The sequence below is a fragment of the Triturus cristatus genome, chromosome 7 (genome assembly GCF_964204655.1).
Source record: "Triturus cristatus chromosome 7, aTriCri1.1, whole genome shotgun sequence".
Taxonomy (NCBI): domain Eukaryota; kingdom Metazoa; phylum Chordata; class Amphibia; order Caudata; family Salamandridae; genus Triturus; species Triturus cristatus.
The window spans coordinates 627701603-627723041 of NC_140590.1; the positions used below are offsets into that span (position 1 = coordinate 627701603).

General features: G+C 44.9%; 1 long non-coding RNA gene across 2 annotated transcripts in view; it reads left to right on the forward strand.

The window, feature by feature from the left end:
- The first annotated feature begins 2581 nt into the window (after positions 1–2581).
- The window catches only part of LOC146810244 (uncharacterized), a 52233-nt gene continuing 33375 nt past the window's right edge, over positions 2582–21439 (forward strand). For both annotated transcript variants that reach the window (XR_014965647.1, XR_014965646.1), the window contains exons 1-2: positions 2582–2694; positions 15635–15705. This is a non-coding gene — a long non-coding RNA (uncharacterized LOC146810244). The remainder of the gene's footprint in view (positions 2695–15634; positions 15706–21439) is intronic.

The window sequence follows — 21439 nt, forward strand, 5'->3', positions numbered from 1 at the left end:
TAGAGAGGCGTTCCTGGAATTCTACTCTGATCTTTATAAAGCGTCACTCATACGGGGTTCTTGGGCCTCAGAGGTACATGCGGACTCAGGTCCCGCTGTAAAATTACTCAAGAGGAGAGATCCCTATTAGGGGTAGATATTTCATTAAAAGAGTTTCAGGCAGCTCTTCAGGCTCTCCCATCAGGCAAAGCTGTAGGAACAGATTCTATCCCTCTGGAGCTCTACAGGGTTTTCTATAGAGAAATCAATCAGGACATGCTGGGGCTGTTTAAGAAAATCAGAGATGAGATACTTCCCCCAGGCTCCTAGCGCACCGCTAATTTTGTTATCTTTTTTTTAAAAAGGCACGGATCCTACAGCCCTGGGCTCTTTTAGGACAAATACACTACTAAACAGTGATGTCAGACTATACTCTAAAATGTTTGCGAATCGGCTAGGTAGTGTAATACAGCACCTAGTGTCAGCCCGGCAGCATGGGTTTATCCAGTGGAGAGGAACGGCTGATCATGTGCGGCGAGTAATTTCATTGTTTGACGCCACCGAGGCCCTCGCCAAACCCATGGGGGTCACCTTGCTCGACGCCGAGAAGGCTTTCATCAGGGTGTCGTGGGACTATATCTGGCTGATTATGGCGGCTAATGGCTTGGGGGTACCCTTTATTAATGCAATCCGGGTAATGTATCTCAACCCCACCACTCGTTTACAAATAACGGGTGGAGAGTCTGAGCCTTTCTCGATTGAGAGGGGAACAAGGCAAGGATGTCCCTCCTCTCCTCTCCTCTGCTATTTGCATTGTATATAGATCCTCTTCTCAGGAGGCTGGAAGCCTCTCTGGAGATCCCTCACGTTTGTTTTCAGGGCTGGGATACCAAAATGCTGGCCTGTGCCGATGACGTGTCAATCATCACCATTGACCCAGACAGGGCTCCTCGCTCTGTGGAAACGATAGCGGAAGCAGTCAGGGTTTTTGTTGAACAGAGCTAAAACCCAGGTATTGATAAATAAATATATGTCCGCCTCCGCAGGATTGTTGCGGAAGCTACATATCCGGGAGTCAGCATTACAGCAAGAGTGGAATGTATAGTTGATTTAAATTGAATCCCTATTGTGGAAAAAACCGAGAAGGATTTCAGTTGATGGGATAATCTGAAACTCTCAATAATGGGGAGATGCAACCTTGTAAAAATGATGTTGTTGCCAAAGTTATTGTATGTTTTTTGTACGGTTCCTCTGGAGGTCCATAATTACTGGTTTAAATTAATTGAGGGATTGGTGGCTAGATTCATCTGGTCCTATGGAAAGATTAGAAGGGCTAATGCATTTTTGTGCTTACCCAGAGATAGGGGAGGTTGGCGACTGCCCAATTTTGAACTATATTATCTAGCTGCAGGTCTGCAACACTACGGCTCTTTATTTATTAACAAGACAATGGAGGGAGATAGTTCAGGCTTTATTCCCTCAATTTATGAGCTTCTGATTGGGGCAACTGCTAAGGACTGTCTGTTGATGTTTTTTGAGCCGAGCTGCTTTAAAAGAACTTGGTTTAAGACTGATTACCGCATTTCAAAACTGGGCAGGGGTTCGTAAAAAACTGGGGTGGGAAGATATAGTAGGAATACTCCTTTGCTCAGGAATGATCAGTTCCCCAGGATATTTCAAGATAACTGTTTAGCTAGATGGGGACTAGGGAGCTTTGGCAGGATAGGGGATCTATTAGCAGGGGACCATATTACGTCATTTGAAGTGGCTAGGAGTAGATTTAATATTGGGGCTCAGGATTTTGGGAAATATTTACAGTTGAGGGATTTTCTTTTGAGGAAGCTGGAGGTGCGGCTGGTTTTGCGCAGCTTTCCCTGATGGAAATGCTAACAAAGGGTATTGGCCCCTCAATTTAGCAATTATATGTGTGAGAGGTTGTCAAAGGAATGGTTTCTGCACATGTGATGCTTCTATATATAGACTTTATGGTTTTAGGATTTCTTTTTTTTGTCTACACAGGGTCTTCAGATTCAGTCCCCTTGAGGAATCTTCCTTGCCCACGTCGTCCCTCGGACAAAAGAAAGGCTCAGGTGCGTATTGGAAGAGATTCGTTTTGCTTTTAGGGAAGGAGTGAGGGGATAAATGAAACAAGAGCCAAAACATGCGGGGAGAGGAAAGTGGGGGATAATAAAGAAAACTAAATTTGACAGCGGAAAGAACTGCTATATTTAGTTCTTTCACCTTCCGTTAGTGTGTTTCCTTCACTTCTCCTTCCCACCTCCCCCTTACACTTGGTTCTATTTCCCTCTAAGTATCCCCACAGACGCCCACGCGCCTGAGAAAGCCACAACCCTCCGGGGCCGTGGCAGGTTACTTCCGTCCTGCTCTGCGGCACCTGGTTGCCACACCTTTCACTCCCACTTCGATACTGGACTCGGCCGTGCTTCCTCTGGGAAAGCTGTAGTCTTCTTTGGGTTTGGGTATGCCTCCAGTTATAGATGTCACCTCTCCCTCGGGTCTTTGGTCTTCCAGACTCGGTGTCCTTTCTCTCTGTCTCCTGTGCTCTTCTCCTGGCGTTCTCTCTTACCGTTTCGTATCCACGCAGGTCATGTGATCCGTGACTTCGGCGGTCCCGTGTTCTTTTGAGCCCTGGTTAAAGGGACCGGCGTCTGTTTCCGGAGAATAGGTGTCGTGCCATTGCACCATGGGGGGGCTGTAAGTAAAGAAGGAGAGATAAATATGAGGGGATCGTATCTCCGCATTCCTTCTCATTTATTTCCTCAGTGGAGTCAGGGGTTTCCTGACACACCCCAAACCCAGTCTTTTCCCGCTCGGGGAAATGTGGAATGCGGGAAAGGAAATTCTATGTCCGGACAGGAGGCTCCGATTATGCTTTCTCATTTCTTTATTAGAAATGCTCAGCAGCCAATTAGAAGAAACGTTAGATAAACGAAAAACTACAGTACCCATGAACACCAGGGTACCACGTGACCAACCATAGAGTCTCCTATATAAAAGGTCATGTAGATGGTAGTACGTCCTCTTTCTTTGCTGCTCCGCAGCCAGTTAAGTGCTTTATTATTATCTATATTTTCTTGCATGGTGCTTTATGTCACTTTTAGCGTTGCTTTGCATTGTGTCCCTCGCGCTCGCTCTTGGTTTACTTTTTCCTTAACTCGCGAGGTTAACGTTCGGGGAGCGTGGGCTCACCTCCCTAGATCCGGGCGCATTTAAGAGCGCCTGTGTCTGTATTGCAGTAGTGGAGCGGGAGAACGGGGGCTGGAGGACTCGCGCGTTTAACGAGGCGGCCGTTACCGCGCATGCGCGGCGGCCATTTTATGTGTTTATCTTCTGTGTTTTCACACGGAGATTGAAAATTTGACGGTTGTCTCCACAACGCTGCCCACAGCCTCGTTTTTTTTAACCTCAGCCCCGACTACGCCCTTTGCATTTCATAAGCATTGGGCTGTATAATAACGCATAGGCTCTACCTAGAGTGACTTTTTGTTTCAGCAAGCCCTCCCTCCACATTTAAATTTTTTTTACAGTGTCAGGTTTTACCTGTCCTGCTGGCTTGCTGTGGGGTTGATCACTCCCCCTGCATTGTGCCTTTGGCATTGCTAAAAAAATTTAAGTGTCATCTTGTGGGCTTTACTGTCACAGTACTGTGTCATTATGGAAGAATACCTTGATGAGGGTGACTATTCTTATGAGGATGACGACTCTAGTTTTCTAGAGCATGATTTGGTGGAAGCATTGGACCAGGGTGTACAACACTCAGTTAATAAGGCTCTTGTCTGTGCTATCAACCCTTTAAAACGTCATTTGACACAATACGCCAAACAACAGGGCTGGTTGCCATCTTCCTGTTTGTCCAAGTCTCCAGCTAATCCGCATAGGTCGGATTTTAAGAAATTGGCTAAAACTTTAGCCACAGATAAGTCTTCCTCCTTGACATCGGTGGGCGCTTCTGCCTCCTCCGGACTTTTCAGAGACACTGAAGGTACTGATTCCTCACCCTCTGATCAGGATGTTCCACCGCCACGTAAGAAGTCTCGGAAGGAGCATTATGTTGATGCTCCTACTCATCCTCCAATCCTTACCTACGAGCCTTCAGACATCTATCACCCACATTCATCTTCCTGGCTCCCTTCTCCTGCTGTGGCGGAATATGTTCAAGCACACATTCGGCAACCCTTTGAAAAAGATGTCAGGGCTCGCCTTCTGTCTGAGTGTCCTCGCCCGGATCTCGCCGATCATTTAGCGGACACTCCGCAGATTGATCCTACAATGGTCTCCTATCTTAAAAAATTCGCCAAAGATCCAAAAAAGGGTCTTGACAGATCCTGGTGCTCCTGTCAGGACAAACTGCTAGATTTGCTAGGTCCACTCACAACGATTTTGGATCTTGGGTTTCAGGCCAAAGAGTCTTCGTCTCTTGTGGACCCTGACGAACTTATTGAATGGTCTCAGAGGGCTATTTGCCAGTTGGGTAACGCTAACTGTGCAATTTCCAGCGAGTGTCGTCGCTCCATTCGTCTTAAATTGGATCCTAAATTGGGGGAACTCTCCACTTCTGAGTCCGGTCCGGTAGCTCAGGGTCTGTTATTCGGCCAGCCTTTTCTAAAGGAACTTACCAAGTTTGTAGCAACTTTCAGCGGTCTTGATAAAGCCCAGGCTTCGCTACGGCGTGCACTTAGTCCGGTTTTTGCCAGGGCCAGACGACATAGGGGATGCTCGTTCGGCCGTGGCTCTCAACAATTCTTCCAGAGGGGATTCCAGTCCCAAAGAGGCGGTGGTCAGGATACAGGATACAACTCACGTTCCCACTTCTATCCCTCCCGCAAAGGGAGAGGACAATTTCGTAAGGGACGTTCCGGTGGAAACCAAGGTGGCTTCCAAGATTCCAACACCTCAGGTGAGCTTGATTCCTTTTTCCGATGTGGTTCTGGGGGGCAGAATCCGATTTTTTCTGCACAATTGGCGTCTAATCTCAAACGATGCTTGGGTACTGCAAACCGTTCAGGGTTACAAAATAGAGTTTTATCAGCCCCAACATCAATACCACCCTCCAAGTCCTCTAGTTTTCTCTCTTCAAGACCAGGGGTTAATCTCGGCAGAGGTCGAGTCTCTTCTCCAAAAAGGGGCAATCATTCAAACTATTCCCCATCCCCATGGGTTCATCAGCACTATTTTTCTGGTGCAGAAAAAAGGGGGCGGTTCACGTCTGGTTCTCAATTTGAAGGACTTCAATGGAGGTGTCGTTTACAGACACTTCAAAATGGAGGGGATCCATCTATTGCGCGATATTCTTCGCGAAGGGGATTGGATGGTTCGTCTCGACCTCAAGGATGCGTACTTGTCGATTCCCATTTTCGAGCCACATCGTCGGTTCTTTCAATTCAGTTGGCTGGGAACCTGGTACGAATACAAGGTTCTCCCGTTCGGCCTCTCGTCGGCACCTTGGTGCTTCACGAAACTTCTGAGGCCTGTCGTGGAATGTTTGCGCACTCGGGGTGTTCGCTTAATAATATATCTGGATGACCTTCTTATCATGGCAGACTGTCCCCTCACAGTCTTGACGCATCTGGAGTGGTCTATCGACCTTTTACAATCTCTGGGATTTCTCGTGCACCCTCAGAAATCAGTCTTGATTCCAACACAGGTGATAGATTTTCTGGGTTTCCAAGTGAATTCTCTTTCCTGTCAACTTCTCTTATCCAATCAAAAGATTCGGTACATCAAGATAGAATTGATGTTGGTTCTTTCCAGACAGACTGTGTCGTTGAGATCGTTAGCACGTGTTGTCGGTCTATTGGCGTCCTCCATCCAGGCGATTTTCCCGGGTCCTCTGCATTACAGGGCACTCCAACGGTTGAAGATCCGTCATCTCCAAAAAGGTCTTCGCTATTCCTATCTGATTCCTCTTTCCGAGGAAGCGAAGAGGGAGATGCAATGGTGGTTAGACCACATGGAGGCCTGGAATGGGCGAGCCCTGTTCGGCTCATCTCCGGATCTGGTGATAGAGTCCGATGCCAGTCTGTGGGGTTGGGGAGCCTGGTGCGGTCCCGTCTCGACCGGGGGTCGGTGGTTCTCCCAGGAATTGTCTCTTCATATAAACTGCCTTGAACTCATGGCGGGTTCATTTGCGATCCGGTGTTTTTCTCCTCTTCAGTCCAATTGTTGCATTCTTCTCCGCATGGACAATGTTTCAGCGGTCCGCTATGTCAACAAGTTAGGGGGAACGAAATCCAAGATTTTGGCGGAGATCGCCAAAGATTTTGGGCACTTCTGTCTACAACAGAAGATCACTGTTATTGCCGAATATCTTCCCGGTCGCCACAATCAGATTGCGGACTGGAACTCTCGCCATCTTCGCGACTTCAGCGACTGGCGACTTCATCCTCGCATTTTCCGCTCTCTCCTTCGGACCTGGGGTCAATGTCAGTTAGATCTGTTCGCTTCTCGCCTAAACACTCAGCTCCCTCTGTTTTTCAGCTGGAGGCTGGATCCGAAAGCCCTAGCCACGGATGCGTTTCTTCAGACTTGGCCGTCGGCTCTGTGCTACGCCTTTCCCCCGTTCATGATGATTCCCAGGGTCCTGGCTTGCACGAAACACTATCAAATAGATTTAATTCTGATTGCTCCTCTGTGGAGGGTTCAGGTGTGGTTCCCAGTTCTCTTGGAGATGTGTTGTGCGGTGCCACTCCTTCTTCCCCAGAAGTGGAATCTATTGTTGGATCCCCTCGGCAATCCGCATCCCCTAGTTCTATCGGGCAATATCCTTCTGCTAGCATGGCGAATTTCGGGGATCGCTGGTCGCTCCCAGGCCTTTCACGCGACGCTTCCAAGTTCATCAGTGAAGCCTGGTCTCCCAATACTCATAAACGATACAGAGGCTCATGGAAACGATGGTGTGACTGGTGTATTCAACGGGAGGTTGATCCCGCTTCAGCGGATGTCTCTCTGATCCTTAATTTTCTAGCCTCTCTCGCTTCCTCCGGTTTGGCTTATTGCACGGTCAACAACTTTCGCTCTGCCATTTCAGCGGCTCATATTCATATCGATGGTAAACCTGCGGGTGAGCATCCCTTGGTTACCAAATTGCTTAAAGGTATTCATCTGTCGAATCCTCCTTGTCCTAAGTATGTCTCGCTTTGGGATGTCTCCATTGTTTTAAAGTTTTTGGAGGCTTGGCCTTCTAATTCCTTGCTTTCCCGTAAGCAACTCTCAGCCAAATTGACTATGCTGTTATGTCTTGTTTCTTGCAAACGGGTGTCTGATGTGCGTGCGTTGGACTTGGCAGGTCGCAGTTTTACACCTGAGGGTGTCACTTTTCTTCTTTCCAAACGCACCAAAACGGCTATTACCTCAATTACCTATCCTTCCTTTCCTCATCATCCCAACCTTTGCGTTGTTCAATGTGTCAAGGATTATGAGGTATGTACTGCTCCTTTACGTTCTGATAGGCAGGGTCAATTACTGATTGCTTTGCAGAAGCCTTTTCGTCCTGTTACCCCAGCTACTTTAGCTCGCTGGGTTAGATGGCTCATGTCTGAAGCTGGCATTGATGTTTCCATTTTTGGTGCTCATTCGGCACGTGGGGCTATGGCCTCCAAAGCATTCTCGATGGGTGTTTCATTATTGGACATCATGAAAGCCACAGATTGGTCTTCTGACTCTGTGTTCAAAACCTTTTATTACAAACCTATTGAACATATTGCTTCTGTAGTGGTGGATCAGCTTTGAACAAGCATAATTGGAGCCTCCTGTCCTGACATAGAATTCAAAATTTGCGAACATACGTGACAAGAATTTTCAATTCTATTAAGGACAAGGAGGCGAGGATTATCCCACCCATAGTCATTGTTTGTGCACATGTTCTGCATTCTACTGTTATTTTTGCATATGGATTATGTTTGACGCAATTCCTTGTTTCTCTATATTTCCCCCCCCTAATTTGACTTCACTCTCTTTATTGGATGAGTATTACGGCTGTATGTCTCTTTTCAGGTTCTGACCCGAAGTAGTGGTTCTTCGGTTCCATCTGCTTATCCTGTTTTGAGGATCTACTGTTTCCTGTGATCTGCGGATGCTGAGTCCTGCTTCGTCGCAGGGATCGCTGGCTGTTGCTGATGGATTCCTTTACCTGTCATTCATAGTTTTCATTGGACTTCCTGTTTAATGTGAACTATTCCTCACCAAAGAAAGAGGACGTACTACCATCTACATGACCTTTTATATGGGAGACTCTATGGTTGGTCACGTGGTACCCTGGTGTTCATGGGTACTGTAGTATTTCGTTTATCTAACGTTTCTTCTAATTGGCTGCTGAGCATTTCTAATAAAGAAATGAGAAAGCATAATCCTCGCCTCCTTGTCCTTAATAGAATTGAAAATTCTTGTCACGTATGTTCGCAAATTTTGAATCCACGTTCTCATTCTCAGTACCATTTTGATGTCGTACCTCAAAGGAATAGGGCTGCAATGATAAAAACCACCGTAGAACATGTGGGTTATTACTTTTATTGCCACTCATCCACAAGAGGGGAGCATGATCTGTGTAAAGAATACAATGGGTTCCCTCTAAGTAATACCGTAGTTTTTCTATCGCCCATTTTATTGCCAACCATTCCTTCAATTGTGGAATACTTTGTCTCTCTTGGAAATAGTTTACAGCTGATAAAGAGTATGGGGCGTTCTATACCTTCTTTTGTGTGTTGGGAAAGAACGGCCCCCAAGCCTGTTTCTGAAGCGTCCGTTTGTAGTATGAAGGGTTCCCTGAAGTTAGGCGAAATGAGTATAGGACTAGTGGTTAAGGCCTAGTTGAGGTCATAGAACGCCTTCCTGACAGTCTGAGAGGGGTGTATCAGTTCTTTATTCTTTACCTCTTTCCTCAATAGATCGTTTAATGGGGCTGCGATCTCAGATTAGTTGGGTATAAACCGGCGATAATACCCTATTAAACCCAGGAAGGATCTAATACCTTTTTTGGTAGTGGGGAATGGTGCGTCTAGGACTGCTTTGACCTTCTCTTGTTGGGATGCAATGACTCCATCCCCTTAGAGATAGCCCAAATATTTAACTTTAGTGAATCCTACCCTGGATTGTTTTGAATTGACATGGAGACCTGCTGTTTTGAGGGCCTGGAACAGTTTCCCACAATGAAGGAGGTGTTCCCAGTTAGGACTAAATATAATGATGTTGTCTATATAGGCCGACAAATAGGCATGATGTTCATAAAGGACCTTGTTCATGAGTCTTTGAAAAGTTGCTGGGGCTCCACTAAACTGAAAGGCAGCAAAGTGAATTCATATAAACCGGTGGGGGTACCAAAGGCGTTTTTTTCCTGGTCTTCTTGTTTCAACGGTACTTGCCAATAATCTTTTGTTAGATCGAGCGTGGTTATGTATTGGGCTTCGCTTAGTTTTTCAATCAACTCATCAACCCTAGGCAAGAATTTGAATTGAATTTGAATTTGAATTTAAAAGCATTTCTAAAGCGCACTTTTACCAAGCGGTTTCTTGGCGCTGTTGGATTGTGAGAAAGCAGGCAGGAGCAGAGGGGAATTTAAACATTGTAGGCGCGGGAAAAGAGAAAAGTTTTGAGACCCTTCCGGAACTCAATGTAGGAAGATGACATGCGGAGTTCCGGGGGGAGGGAATTCCAAAAAACAGGAGCGAGCACTGCGAATTTCGTACCGCCAGTCTTTTTCTTGCTGAAACGGGGGATGGTTAACAGAGCCTGATGAGTAGACCTAAGCTCTCGTCCGGGTATGTGGGGAGTGATGGCAGAGCAGATGTATTCCGGGGCAGTGCCTGTTTTAGCCTGGAAAGTAGTACAGCCAAGCTTGAACAGAGCACGCTCTTTCACCGGCAGCCAGTGCAAGGCCTGCAGTAGGGGGGTAGCTCGATGGTATTTGGGCAGGCCGTGGATCAGGCGGGCAAGAGATAAGAATCAACTTTGAGATAGCGTTGATCGCTCTTAAAGCTATACAAAAGTGGACGGACCCATCCGGTTTCGGAACTATGACACTGGGGGATGACCAATTACTTTGTGACGGCTTTATGAACCCTAGTTGCAGCATATTTTCTATTTCTGCGGTAACAGCCTCTCATCTGGCTGCTGGAAGTCTATACGGATGCTGTTTTATTATTTTTCCTGGGGGGGGGGGGGGTTATAACGGAATACTCTACCAGTGTTGTTCTACCAGGGAGATCAGAGAAAATGGAGGAGAAGGAGTCTAGGAGTTCATGAAGGGTTTCTCTTTGTTCTTGTGTTAGTTTCTCGTTTATGTTTAACTGACTTGTTGAAGAAGAGGTTGGAGTCTGTTCTGGAAGAACCAAGTGTGTGGTTTGGGGAGGGGTCCTAGCCACTTTTTGAGGAGATCTATCTGGTATATTTGTGTCTTAGTAGAATACATCTGTAACTGATAGGTAGTAAGGCCTATCTTCTCAATAATCTCGTAAGGACCCTTCCATTCTGCCTGTTTGTGGGATAAAGAGGACGGTAGGAGAACAAGTACCCAATCGTGGACACTCAGTTGCCGCCACCTCTTCCCCTTATCATACGATAATTGTTGTTTTCTTTGGGCCTTCTCTAAATTAGCATGGGCGAAATCTCATAGCTTTTGGAGGCGTGTCGTAACCCCTGTGTATAATCAAGTAGGTTCTGGGTGTCCTGCTGTTTCTCTTGCTCCCATGCTTCTCTTGTCATCTCTAATAGGGTTCGGGGCTGTCTCCCATAAAGGAGCTCAAATGGGGAACAGCCTAGACTGCTCTGAACCTGGCTTCTGATGACAAAGAGAGCGAGGGGCAGTAAGTAGTAAGTCCCATTCCTTCCCTTCTGTTGACAGCATTTTTTTTAAGGGTAAGTTTAAGGGTGGCGTTATACCGTTCACATAAACCATCCGTTTGAGGATGGTATGCAGCGGTTCTTATTTGGGCGATATTCAAGGTTCTACATACTTGTTTCATAAGACGAAGGGCAAAGAGTGTTCCCTGGTCCGTCAATATCTCTTTGGGAAACCCTACTCTAGAAAACAGCTCCATTAGTTTCTCGCTAATGCTATTAGTGTTTGGTGTCCGTAAAGGAAATGCCTTGGGGTACCGGGTTGCATAATCAACTACGACTAATATATACAGATATCCCCTTTTTAGGTCTCGCGCCTAGCGTTGCACTGCGCAGCAGTGCTCGCGCAGCGAGAGTCCTTTTGTCCGGGGTTCAGAAATTGGAATTGTACACGCTTGTGCGTGTGTTTTTTGTTTTGTCTTCTATTATTGGGCTTTTAGTGGCTGTATTTTTTTAGACAGAGCACGCAATAGGCCAAAGGCGGGCGCATCGCTCCGCCCACGGCCTATTGGTGTCTGTTACGCGCACTAAAGCCTATCTGGTTTCAATTATCGTGCCCAGACACGGGCGCGATAATTGAAAGCATATGGCTGTCTGTAGCGCGCGAACGCGTGCGATTGGCAGCTGTCTCTGCTTCCAAAAGTGATTGCTTTCGGTTTCGCAATCGCTTTACTTGTGGCTTTGCTTTCAGTTTTGCGATGACTTTACTTGTGGCTTTGCGGCTGCAATACAGTTTGTTGCTTAATTGGGAGGAATGCGTGGCTAATCTTTACGCGGTTACAAGGTAAAATAAATGAAGGCGGTTACAAGGCAAAGTAAATGAAAATGCGCAGCAAATATTTACTTGGTTACAAGGTAAAATAAATGAAGGCGGTTACAAGGTAAAAAAAATGAAAAATGAGCGGCAAAAATTTACGCGGTTACCAGGTAAACAATGCGTGCCTAATAATTGCACTATACTTCTCTTTTTCTAATGTCGCGTCAGGCTTATTGAAATAATTGACTGTATCTGCTTAGCTACAAAACAAGGAATCGTTGGGGCTAAGTCATACTTTCTGACTGGACTGAAAACGTGTGATTTTGGATAGAGTTCTTTCTCTTTCCGTTACCCGATTCCCTTAATCTAAAATGGCGCTTGCTTACAAATAGAGTTATAGACATATAGGCAGAAATACACAGAGCTAGGCCTAGGTACAGGAAAACAGACGTACACACATATAGAAAATGAGATTAACAAGCAAAGAGATTTACAGAAACAGAGGCACATACACAAAGCTAGAAACTGAGACAGATAGACAAAGAGGAACAGAGGCAGAGATAATGACAGAAACTTATAAACACTAAAAGGCACATATAGAGTTTGATACATATATGCAAATCCAGTGTACACATAGGTAGACACATATAGCGGAGTATGACGGGAACAGAGGAGCATATACAAAGACAGAGACACACAGACTGAGAGAGAGATAGAAACGCACAAACTAAGAGAAAGATGAATACACTATGAGAGAAGAAACATACAGTAAAACAAATACATCTTGTGGCTTTGCTTTCAGTTTTGCGATCACTTTACTTGTGGCTTTGCGGCTGCAATACAGTTTGTTGCTTAATTGGGAGGAAGGCGTGGCTAATCTTTACGCGGTTACAAGGTAAAATAGCGGTTACAAGGCAAAGTAAATGAAAATGAGTGGCAAATATTTACTTCGTTACAAGGTAAAATAAATGAAGGCGGTTACAAGGTAAAAAAAATGAAAATGCGCGGCAAATATTTACGCGGTTACAAGGTAAACAATGCGTGCCTAATAATTGCACTATACTTCTCTTTTTCTAATGTCGCGTCAGGCTTACTGAAATAATTGACTGTATCTGCTTAGCTACAAAACAAGGACTCGTTGGGGCTAAGTCATACTTTCTGACTGGACTGAAAACGTGTGATTTTGGATAGAGTGCTTTCTTTTTCCATTACCCGATTCCCTTAAGTTGTGTGTGGTTGTGTGTGCGTGTGTGGTTGTGTGGGTGGCTGTGTGTGTGTGTGGTTGTTGTTGTGTGTGTGTGCTTGTGGTTGTGTTTGTGGTTGTGTGTGTGGTTGTGTGTGAGTGGTTGGGTGGTTGGGTGTGGTTGTGTATGTGTTGTGGTTGTGTGTGTGTGGTTTTGTGTGTGGGGTTTTGTGTGTGTGTGGTTGTGTGTGGTTGTATGTGTGGTTGTGTGGGTGTGGTTGTGTGTGTGGTTGTGGTTGTGTGTGTGGTTGTGGTTGTGTGTGTGTGGTTGTTTGTGTGGTGTTGTGTGTGTGGTTGTGTCTGTGTGTGATTGTGTGTGTGTGGTTGAGTGTGTGTGTGGTTGTATGTGTGGTTGTGTGTGTGGTTGTGTGTGTGGTTGTTTGTATGGTTGTGTGTGTGGTTGTGCTGGTTGTGTGTGTGGTTGTGGTGGTTGTGTGTGTGGTTGTGGTTGTGTGTGTGCTTGTGTGTGTGGTTGTGTGTGTGTGTGGTTTTGTGTGTGTGTGTGTGTGTGTGTGGTTGTGGTTGTGTGTGTGGTTGGGTATGGTTGTGTGATTACACATCACATAATTACACTGTATTCAATACAACATAAATACACTCCACATACCACTCAGTGCTACATAATTGCACGTCACATAATTACTCTCTACTTAATGCAAGATAAATACACTCCACACAATACCACTCTGTGTCACATAATAACACAACACATAATTACAATGTTCTCAATTCAACATAAATACACACCTTTCACTCAAGTTCGTGCTATATAAAAAATTTTTTTTAAAACAATTGCAATGCAATGGGTCTCACATTACTGAATCTTTGAGCTGCTATTGGTGTTGCATTATTATTAGCAATGCCAACAGCTCAAACTTTAATAATGCAAGACCTATTGCATTGAAAATGCTTGTTGATTTAGGAAGAGGACCCACTAAGTCCATGCCTATTCTTTCGAATGGTGTAGTGATAATGGGTAAAGGTTGTAACGGGACGGGGTGGTTTATAGGGATTTCTTTTTTGACATATCTCGCACACCTCACAGTATTTGTTTATATTGGCATATATTCTAGACCAGTAAAAATATCTCAATACAGTCTGGGTTGTTTTGGTAGCGCCGCCATGAGATGCGAATGAGCAAAAAATAATATCTGTTTGAGGAATTTTTGAGGGACTAACAGCTGTGGAGGCTCATCTTGTTTCCCTATCCTGTATAGCAGATTGTTCTTAATGAGAAAGGAGGGGTAAGAAAGTAGTGATGTGGGATTCCTTGCTTGTTGCCAAGCATTCTGGAGGGTGGGGTCCTGTATCTGGGCATAACGGAACGACCTGTCAGAGAGCAATGGAGCCTGAGTGAGCCGATTGGAAGGTGGGGGCGCGGCCTTCATCAATGTATTTCTGAGTAGGACAATAAACACAAAATGAGTTGCTCTGGGAGATTGCCCATCATCCCTACCTTGGCCTGTAGAGAACTCCCATTAGATAGGTTAACAGGGATTTTTGCTACCGGATATATCCTGACGTCTCCGTGCACACAACGTATAGGGATCTGTTCCTCTGAACAGACTTGAGAGTCCTCCACTTACGTGCTTTGTACAATGAATTGTCTGCAACCTGAATCTAACAGAGCTATGACATTTTTTCCACTAAGCATAAAACTTACGTAAAAGCAAGAACTAAATTCCTCACTGTATAGGATGGTCCTTGGCACACAGCTGATATCCATTGGTTCCTCGGGGGCTTTTTATGGGGGCAGTTTCTTGCTATATGGCCCCACTCCCTGCACCCATAACATTGGGAACCTTTGAACAGGGAGATATCAACTTTAGAAGGACGGACTTGAGGAGGCTTATTGCTTTTCTTTTCGGTTAGCATACGACCCGTAGTGAAACGTGAGGGTTTTTCGGGTTCATAAGCTAGCAGTCTTGGTTGAGCTCAAGAAAAGGATGTTGCCATATTTATGGCTTGTTCTACAGAGAGAGGTGTCTGCTGTTTAAGCCAACTGTGGTGGGCATTGGTAAGGTTGCCAGGACTTGTTCTAACTAAATCAAAGCCATTATTTTCTCCTTACTGTTTTCCTGGGGCCTCAGCCATTTGTCTACAGCAGCCTTCAGCCTAACGAATAATGTCTTTGGGGTGTCTCCAGGGTTGCCTCGTTCTTTTCTAAACCTCACCCTGTACGTTTCCGGATCCAAACCTAGATGATCCAATATAATAACTTTTATTTCTTTGTAGGGGATATTTCCCGTAGGACTCGCCACTTGGTAAGCAGCTTGAGTCTCCCCGGTCAACAGTGGTGCAAGAATAAACAGCCATTTCGCCTCGAGCCATCCACAGGCTTGGGCAGCCCTTTCAAAGTTCATAAGGAAGGCATCCTGGTCTTCCCAGAGTCGGTATTTTTGTAGGGATATGTTGGGGTATCCTACATGCGCCCCCCAGTCGACTCTGTTGACTGGTGATGGAGTGAGCCTGTCCTTCGGCGACCCTTTGAATACACTCCACCTGTTGGGTTAATGAGGCTTTAGACATGTCCCTATCGGCTTGTGCTGTATTCATTTGCCTCTCTATAGCCCATTCCAACTTTTCTTGCCCACGTATCAGTTGTTGTATCAAGTTCTCCATTATGTTTGCCTAATGAAGGTTTGCCCGCATTCTCCACCACAATGTGAGAGGTTGTCCTAAGAAATGCTTTCCACACATGTGATGCTTCTATATATAGACGTTATTAGGGCTTTGTTGGGACTTCACTCGGTTTTAATGTCCACTTCTGAATTGTCCTGGTTTTCTTTTTTTTGTTTCCACAGGGTCTTCAAATTCAGTCCCCTTGAGGAATCTTCCTGGCCCACATCGTCCCTCGGACAGAAGAAAGGCTCAGGTGAGTATTGTAAGAGATTCGTTTTGCTTTTAGGGAAGGAGTGAGGGGATGAATGAAACAAGAGCCAAAACGTGTGGGGAGAGGAAAGTGGGGTATAATAAAGTTCTTTCACCTTCCGCTAGTGTGTTTCCTTCACTTCTCCTTCCCACCTACCCCTTACACTTGGCTCTATTTCCCTCTAAGTAACCCCGCAGACGCCCACGCACCTGAGAAATCCACGGCCCTCCAGGGCAGTGGCAGGGTACTTCCATCCTGCTCTGCGGCGCCTGGTTGCCAACTCCTTTCACTCCTGTTTCGATACTGGACACGGCCGGGCTTCCTCCGGGACAGCCGTAGTCTTCTTTGGGTTTGGGTACGCTTCCGGTTATAGATGTTGCCTCTCCCTCGGGTCTTTGGTCTTCCAGACTGGGCGTCCTTTCTCTCCGTCTCCCACGCTCTTCTCCTGGCTTTCTCTCTTCCCGTTTCGTATCTGCGTAGGTCATGTGACCCGTGACGTCGGCGCACCCGTGTTCTTTTGAGCCCTGGTTAAAGGGACCGGCATCTGTTTCCGGAGAATAGGTGTCGTGCCATTGCACCAAGGGGGGCTGTAAAGAAGGGGAGATAATATGAGGGAATCGTATCTCCGCATTCCTCTAATTTATTTCCTTATTGGAGTATGGTTGCTTGTTGGATGGGGTCCCAGATGATCTTGATAAACACAATGAGAAGTGGCAGGTGAGGCTTGATCTGTCAGACTCTGGCTTCCTGAAATCACTCGAGCAGGGTGGGTCAATTCTGTGTTCATCAAATCTGCAATCACAACATTATAAAACAATTTCCGATTTGTATATAACACCAGCAAAAATTGCTAAATGGGGTGGGGATGTGGGGATTTGCTGCTTTAGATGCCATACATCTGATGGGGATCTGGTTCACATGTTCTCCACCTGCCCTAGCCTAAAAATCACTCAGCTTGGAAATAGTAGGTTTTTAGGCAAAGTACTTAAAGATAATGTTTCCCTGTCACCTCAGATTCTGCTGTTGGGAGTGGATGGATCAGGCAGAGGAGTCGGGAAGGTCTAAGTTGTATTGCTATGTCATTTTTTAGGCTCTGTGTGGCTTCAGCATGGCTGTATCCTCTACCCTGACCTTTCAGCAGTGGAAGGGACGCTTCCTACAGATCTACATTTTAGAAACAGCACTTTACGAATGGAAAGTCAAGAAGGGAAGAATTAAAGGGAGGAGGATTTGGGGGCCGTTCTCGACCTGAGTCACTTTTTTTAAATACACTGCTGGGTTTTAGGCTGAGGCAGCACTGGGCAGCGCCCGAAATGAATGAATGAATATTTAATTTTGGTCCGATCGCTTGTTGATTTCTATTGATGGCTAACTTAATGAAATTTGTCATTTTGTAATGTATTTATGCAAAACTGGTTGCTGCAAATTTACTTCATCACTAAAAATGGTTAAAACAAAAGCACAGGTGCACCACACTAAATCAATCAGGTCGGTTAGGACAATTATATAATCCAAGTCCAATCAAATAAGAAAGAGAGAGTTCCTTGATATCATCTCTTTAATCCATTTTCATGTTAGGAACACAACACAGCCGACGCGTTTCGTCCTGATACAGGACTTCTTCAGTGCGTTGAGTGCGAAGAAAATCAATGAACCTCCATAAATAGTGAGGAATGTACTGAAGATGATGTCCTTTGGATCAGATCCCCAACCAGGAATATCTATAAACCTATAAACTAAAAAAGCCGCAGCAAGTCTTCCTCCAGTCATCCTGACTGGAGGAAGACTTGCTGCGGCTTCTTTTCACTGATCGTGACTACTAGATTACGATCGTCTCTTCTCTACCTGGAAGGAGATTGCTATCACTCATCCTTAACATCCGGACTTGGTTTATAGATATTCCTCAGTACATTCCTCACTATTTATGGAGGTTCATTGATTTCCTTCGCACTCAACGCCCTGAAGAAGTCCTGTATCAGGACGAAACGCGTCGGCTGTGTTGTGTTCCTAACATGAAAATGGATTAAAGAGATGATATCAAGGAACTCTCTCTTTCTTATTTGATTGGACTTGGATTATATAATTGTCCTAACCGACCTGATTGATTTAGTGTGGTGCACCTGTGCTTTCGTTTTAATTGTTTGAGTTCCTGTAGGAACAAGCATTGTAACGGTGGGTGCTTTTCGGTGTGCACATACACCCTTGATAAAATTCGCAAGGGACTAAAAAATTGGGAGTAATTTAGGGTTAGGTGCTGACGGTGAGAAGGTTCCACTGTTCTTTTTTTTGGTTTATCACTAAAAATGGTATATAAATTAAAACAAAAATAAAATAAAAATAAAATGTGTGCTAGCTTAGAGAGCTGTCAAGGGAATGTAAAAATTCAAAGCCAACGCAATGGAAATTTTGATTCCATGAATATCAGACTCACAATGTTTTACACTGAAAATGTCTTTATTTTACCTGTCCCCCGCATAAAATTGCTTTTGCTTAAATAGAATTAAATAGGGAAAATACATTCCCCTGTGTTATATATATATATATATATATATATATATATATTTATATATATATATATATATATATATATATGATACCAGCCTGACAGCGTCCAGACAAACAGGCACCGACTCCGTGAGTAGTTTCAGCAAAGAAAAGGCTTTATTCCAACGTTAAAGGCACAGACGCGTTTCGACGGGCACAGCCGCCTTGTTCACATATATATCTCGTAGATAAAGGCACGGACCTCTCACCTCCAGGAATCGAATAACAAATCCCACAACACAAAGAGTGGGTGAAGCAGGTGGTTTATTACCAAAATAAAGCCAGAAAAATCACAGGACCAGTGTCCTCCATGACGCGTTTCACTCCAAGCAGGGAGCTTGATCACATGATGCGTCTCCGTGTGATGACGTAATAAATAGAGACACTGGGCACAAACAGCGTAAAGGGAATAGAAAACAGACTAAAACAGTGTATTCGTCCAGTATAACAACGTCCGAATAATGATAGTATTGATATAATCATTTTGTGCAAAATACGCAAAAAATTCAATAAGAGACAAAACATCAAGATCTAAGATGTAATAAATGCAGAAAGTGCAAAATAGAACCAGGTAACTAGAGGTGGTCTCCATACTCAATACATAATGTATATAATCCACTTCTAAAGTGACCTGCATTGCACTTGGGAGGAACTATCCAAAAAATAGAGGACAAGTGTCCAAAATTGAATACCCAACAGTGTTGGCATATCTCTTAAAAAATTGCGTAAAAAGCTGATATGCAACTTACAAGTACATAAATCGGACATCTGACATCCTATAAAAATCATGCATAAAATATTTGGAGAACCAAAATATCAAGGGAGATAAGACATACATCTAAATCAACAGTTTGGCAATACATATGTCTCACTTAAGTGCAAGTGTAACAGTAAAAATAGCTGGTCACATGAATAAAAACCATAGGCTAAAAAACCAAAGGCTAAAAAGTGACCAGAAAAAAACCAAACAAAAGAAATGACAACTCATATCAGTCATGTTAGCAGCATATAAAACAAATAGCAATGCTAGTGCAACAGTTATCAATATGTTAAAACCATAAATAGATATATAAAATCTCCTATTGTAAAATTGCATGATAAAAATAGTAAAACTCTAGACAAGAATTAACCTGTTGATAAATAGTCTGTTATGAGAAGCTAAAGTGCAGTGCTTTAAATCACAATTAGAATCAGCAGCAGCAAGTAAAAATAGTCTTAACTAATTTCAGCCAGAGCATATATATATATATGACCTAGAATCTGGGGAACTGGGTTCGTTTCTCGGCAATGACGCTAAACATCCTGTGATTATGGGCAAATCACTTAATCTCCCCGTGCCTAACAAAAATGAATGTGTCCTTATGTAACACAACTGGTGCTATGTAAAGCGCTCTGATACCAATACCTTCGGGTCAAGTTGGCGCTATATAAAACTCTGTAAAAAACTAAAAAAAAAAGGAAGGAAAATTCTGCCCAAAATACATTATAAATATGCAGGAAATGCAATATCAGTACCATAGGAAAATGAAAAAATACGGGGTAAAATTGCATATATTAAATACTACTGAAGTACTGGCCTACATATTCGATTCAAAAAGGATTTGTAAAGTGAGGCTAGTCACCCGTGAGGGTCTCCAGGTGCTTTGAATCACAAAGAGGAGGGGGTTCAGTATAACAGCCAGGTCTTGAATCCTTTCTTAGAATCTAGCCATGAGGATAAGCTTCGGAGGTGAAGGGGACGGTGTTCCAGGACTGGGCAGCGAGGTAGGAGAAGGAGCGACCTCCAGTGTTGCTTCAGCGAATGCTGGGGGTGTGAGCGAGGAAGAGGGAGGTGGAGCCCAGGTGTCCGGTGGGTTGGTGGAAGTTCAAGCGGTGGCTGATGTATGCTAGTCCTTGGTTGGGCAGGGCTTTGTGAGTGTGGATCAGCATCTTGAATTAGCATCTCTTCTGAATGGGTAGCCAGTGAAGCTTCCTGAGGACAGGGGTGATGAGGGTTCGTCTGGGGAGGTCGAGGATGAGTCTGGCAGCTAAATTATGTATGGTGTGCAGTCTTTTCAGGAGGTGAACGGTGATTCCTGCATAGAGTGCGTTGCTGTAGTCCAGCCGGCTGATGACCAGGTCTGGAGTGGTGGTTCTTCTCATTTTGATGGGGAGCTATTTGAAGATCTTAAGGAGCAAGCGAAGGGTGAGGAAGCAGGCGGATGAGGCTATGTTGATCTGGATTTTCATGGTGAGCTTGCTGTCCAGGATGATGCCTAGGTTGCAGGTATGGTCAATTGGAGTAGGTGAGGGTCCAAGTTCGGAAGGCCACCAGGAGTTGTTCAATGACAAGGTGATGTTCCCGAAGATCAGCACTTCTATTTTATCTGTGTTGAGTTTTAGGCAGTTGTCTTTCATCCTGTTGGCAATGCTTGTCATGAATTTGCGGAAGTTGGTCATGGTGGTGGAGGGATCTTCTGATAGCGTGAGGATGAGCTGGGTGTCGTCGGCGTGGGATATGATCTTTAGTCCATGGGTTTTAACGATATTGGCAAATGTGGTCATGTAGACGTTGAACAGTGTAAGGCTGAGGGATGGGCCTTGAGGGATGCCATAGATGATGGTCTTGGTGTCTGAGGTAAAAGGGGGTAGGCAGACTCTCTGTGTTCTTCCGGTAAGGAAGGAGGTGATCCATTAGATGGCATTTCCTTGGATTCCAATGTGGTGGAGTCTCTTGATGAGGGTATGGTGGGATATAGTGTCGAACGCAGCTTAGAGGCCAAGGAGGATCAGGGCTACGGTATCTTCCCAGTCCTGAAATTCTGATGGTGTCAGTTTCAGTGATTAGGGCGGTTTCGGTGCTGTGGTTGGTGAAGAATCCGTATTGGGAGGAGTCCAGAATACTGTTGTTCTCCAGGTGTTCCGTGAGTTGGCGGTTGAAGGCCCTTTCGAGGACCTTGGCTGGAAAGGGGAGCAGAGAAATGGGACGGTAGTTCTTGAGGTTGTTGGGGTCAGCGGATGGTTTCTTGAGAAGGGGCTTGGCTTCTCCGTGTTTCTATTCTTCGGGGAAGATGGCTGTGAAGATTTATGCGTTGAAGATTGTAGTGAACTCATTGCTGATTATCTTGCTCCTGAGGTTGAAAATGTAGTGGATCCAAGGGTGTTCCCGAGCAGATAGAGTTCATAATGCCAGTGGTGTCTTGAGTGGTGAGCT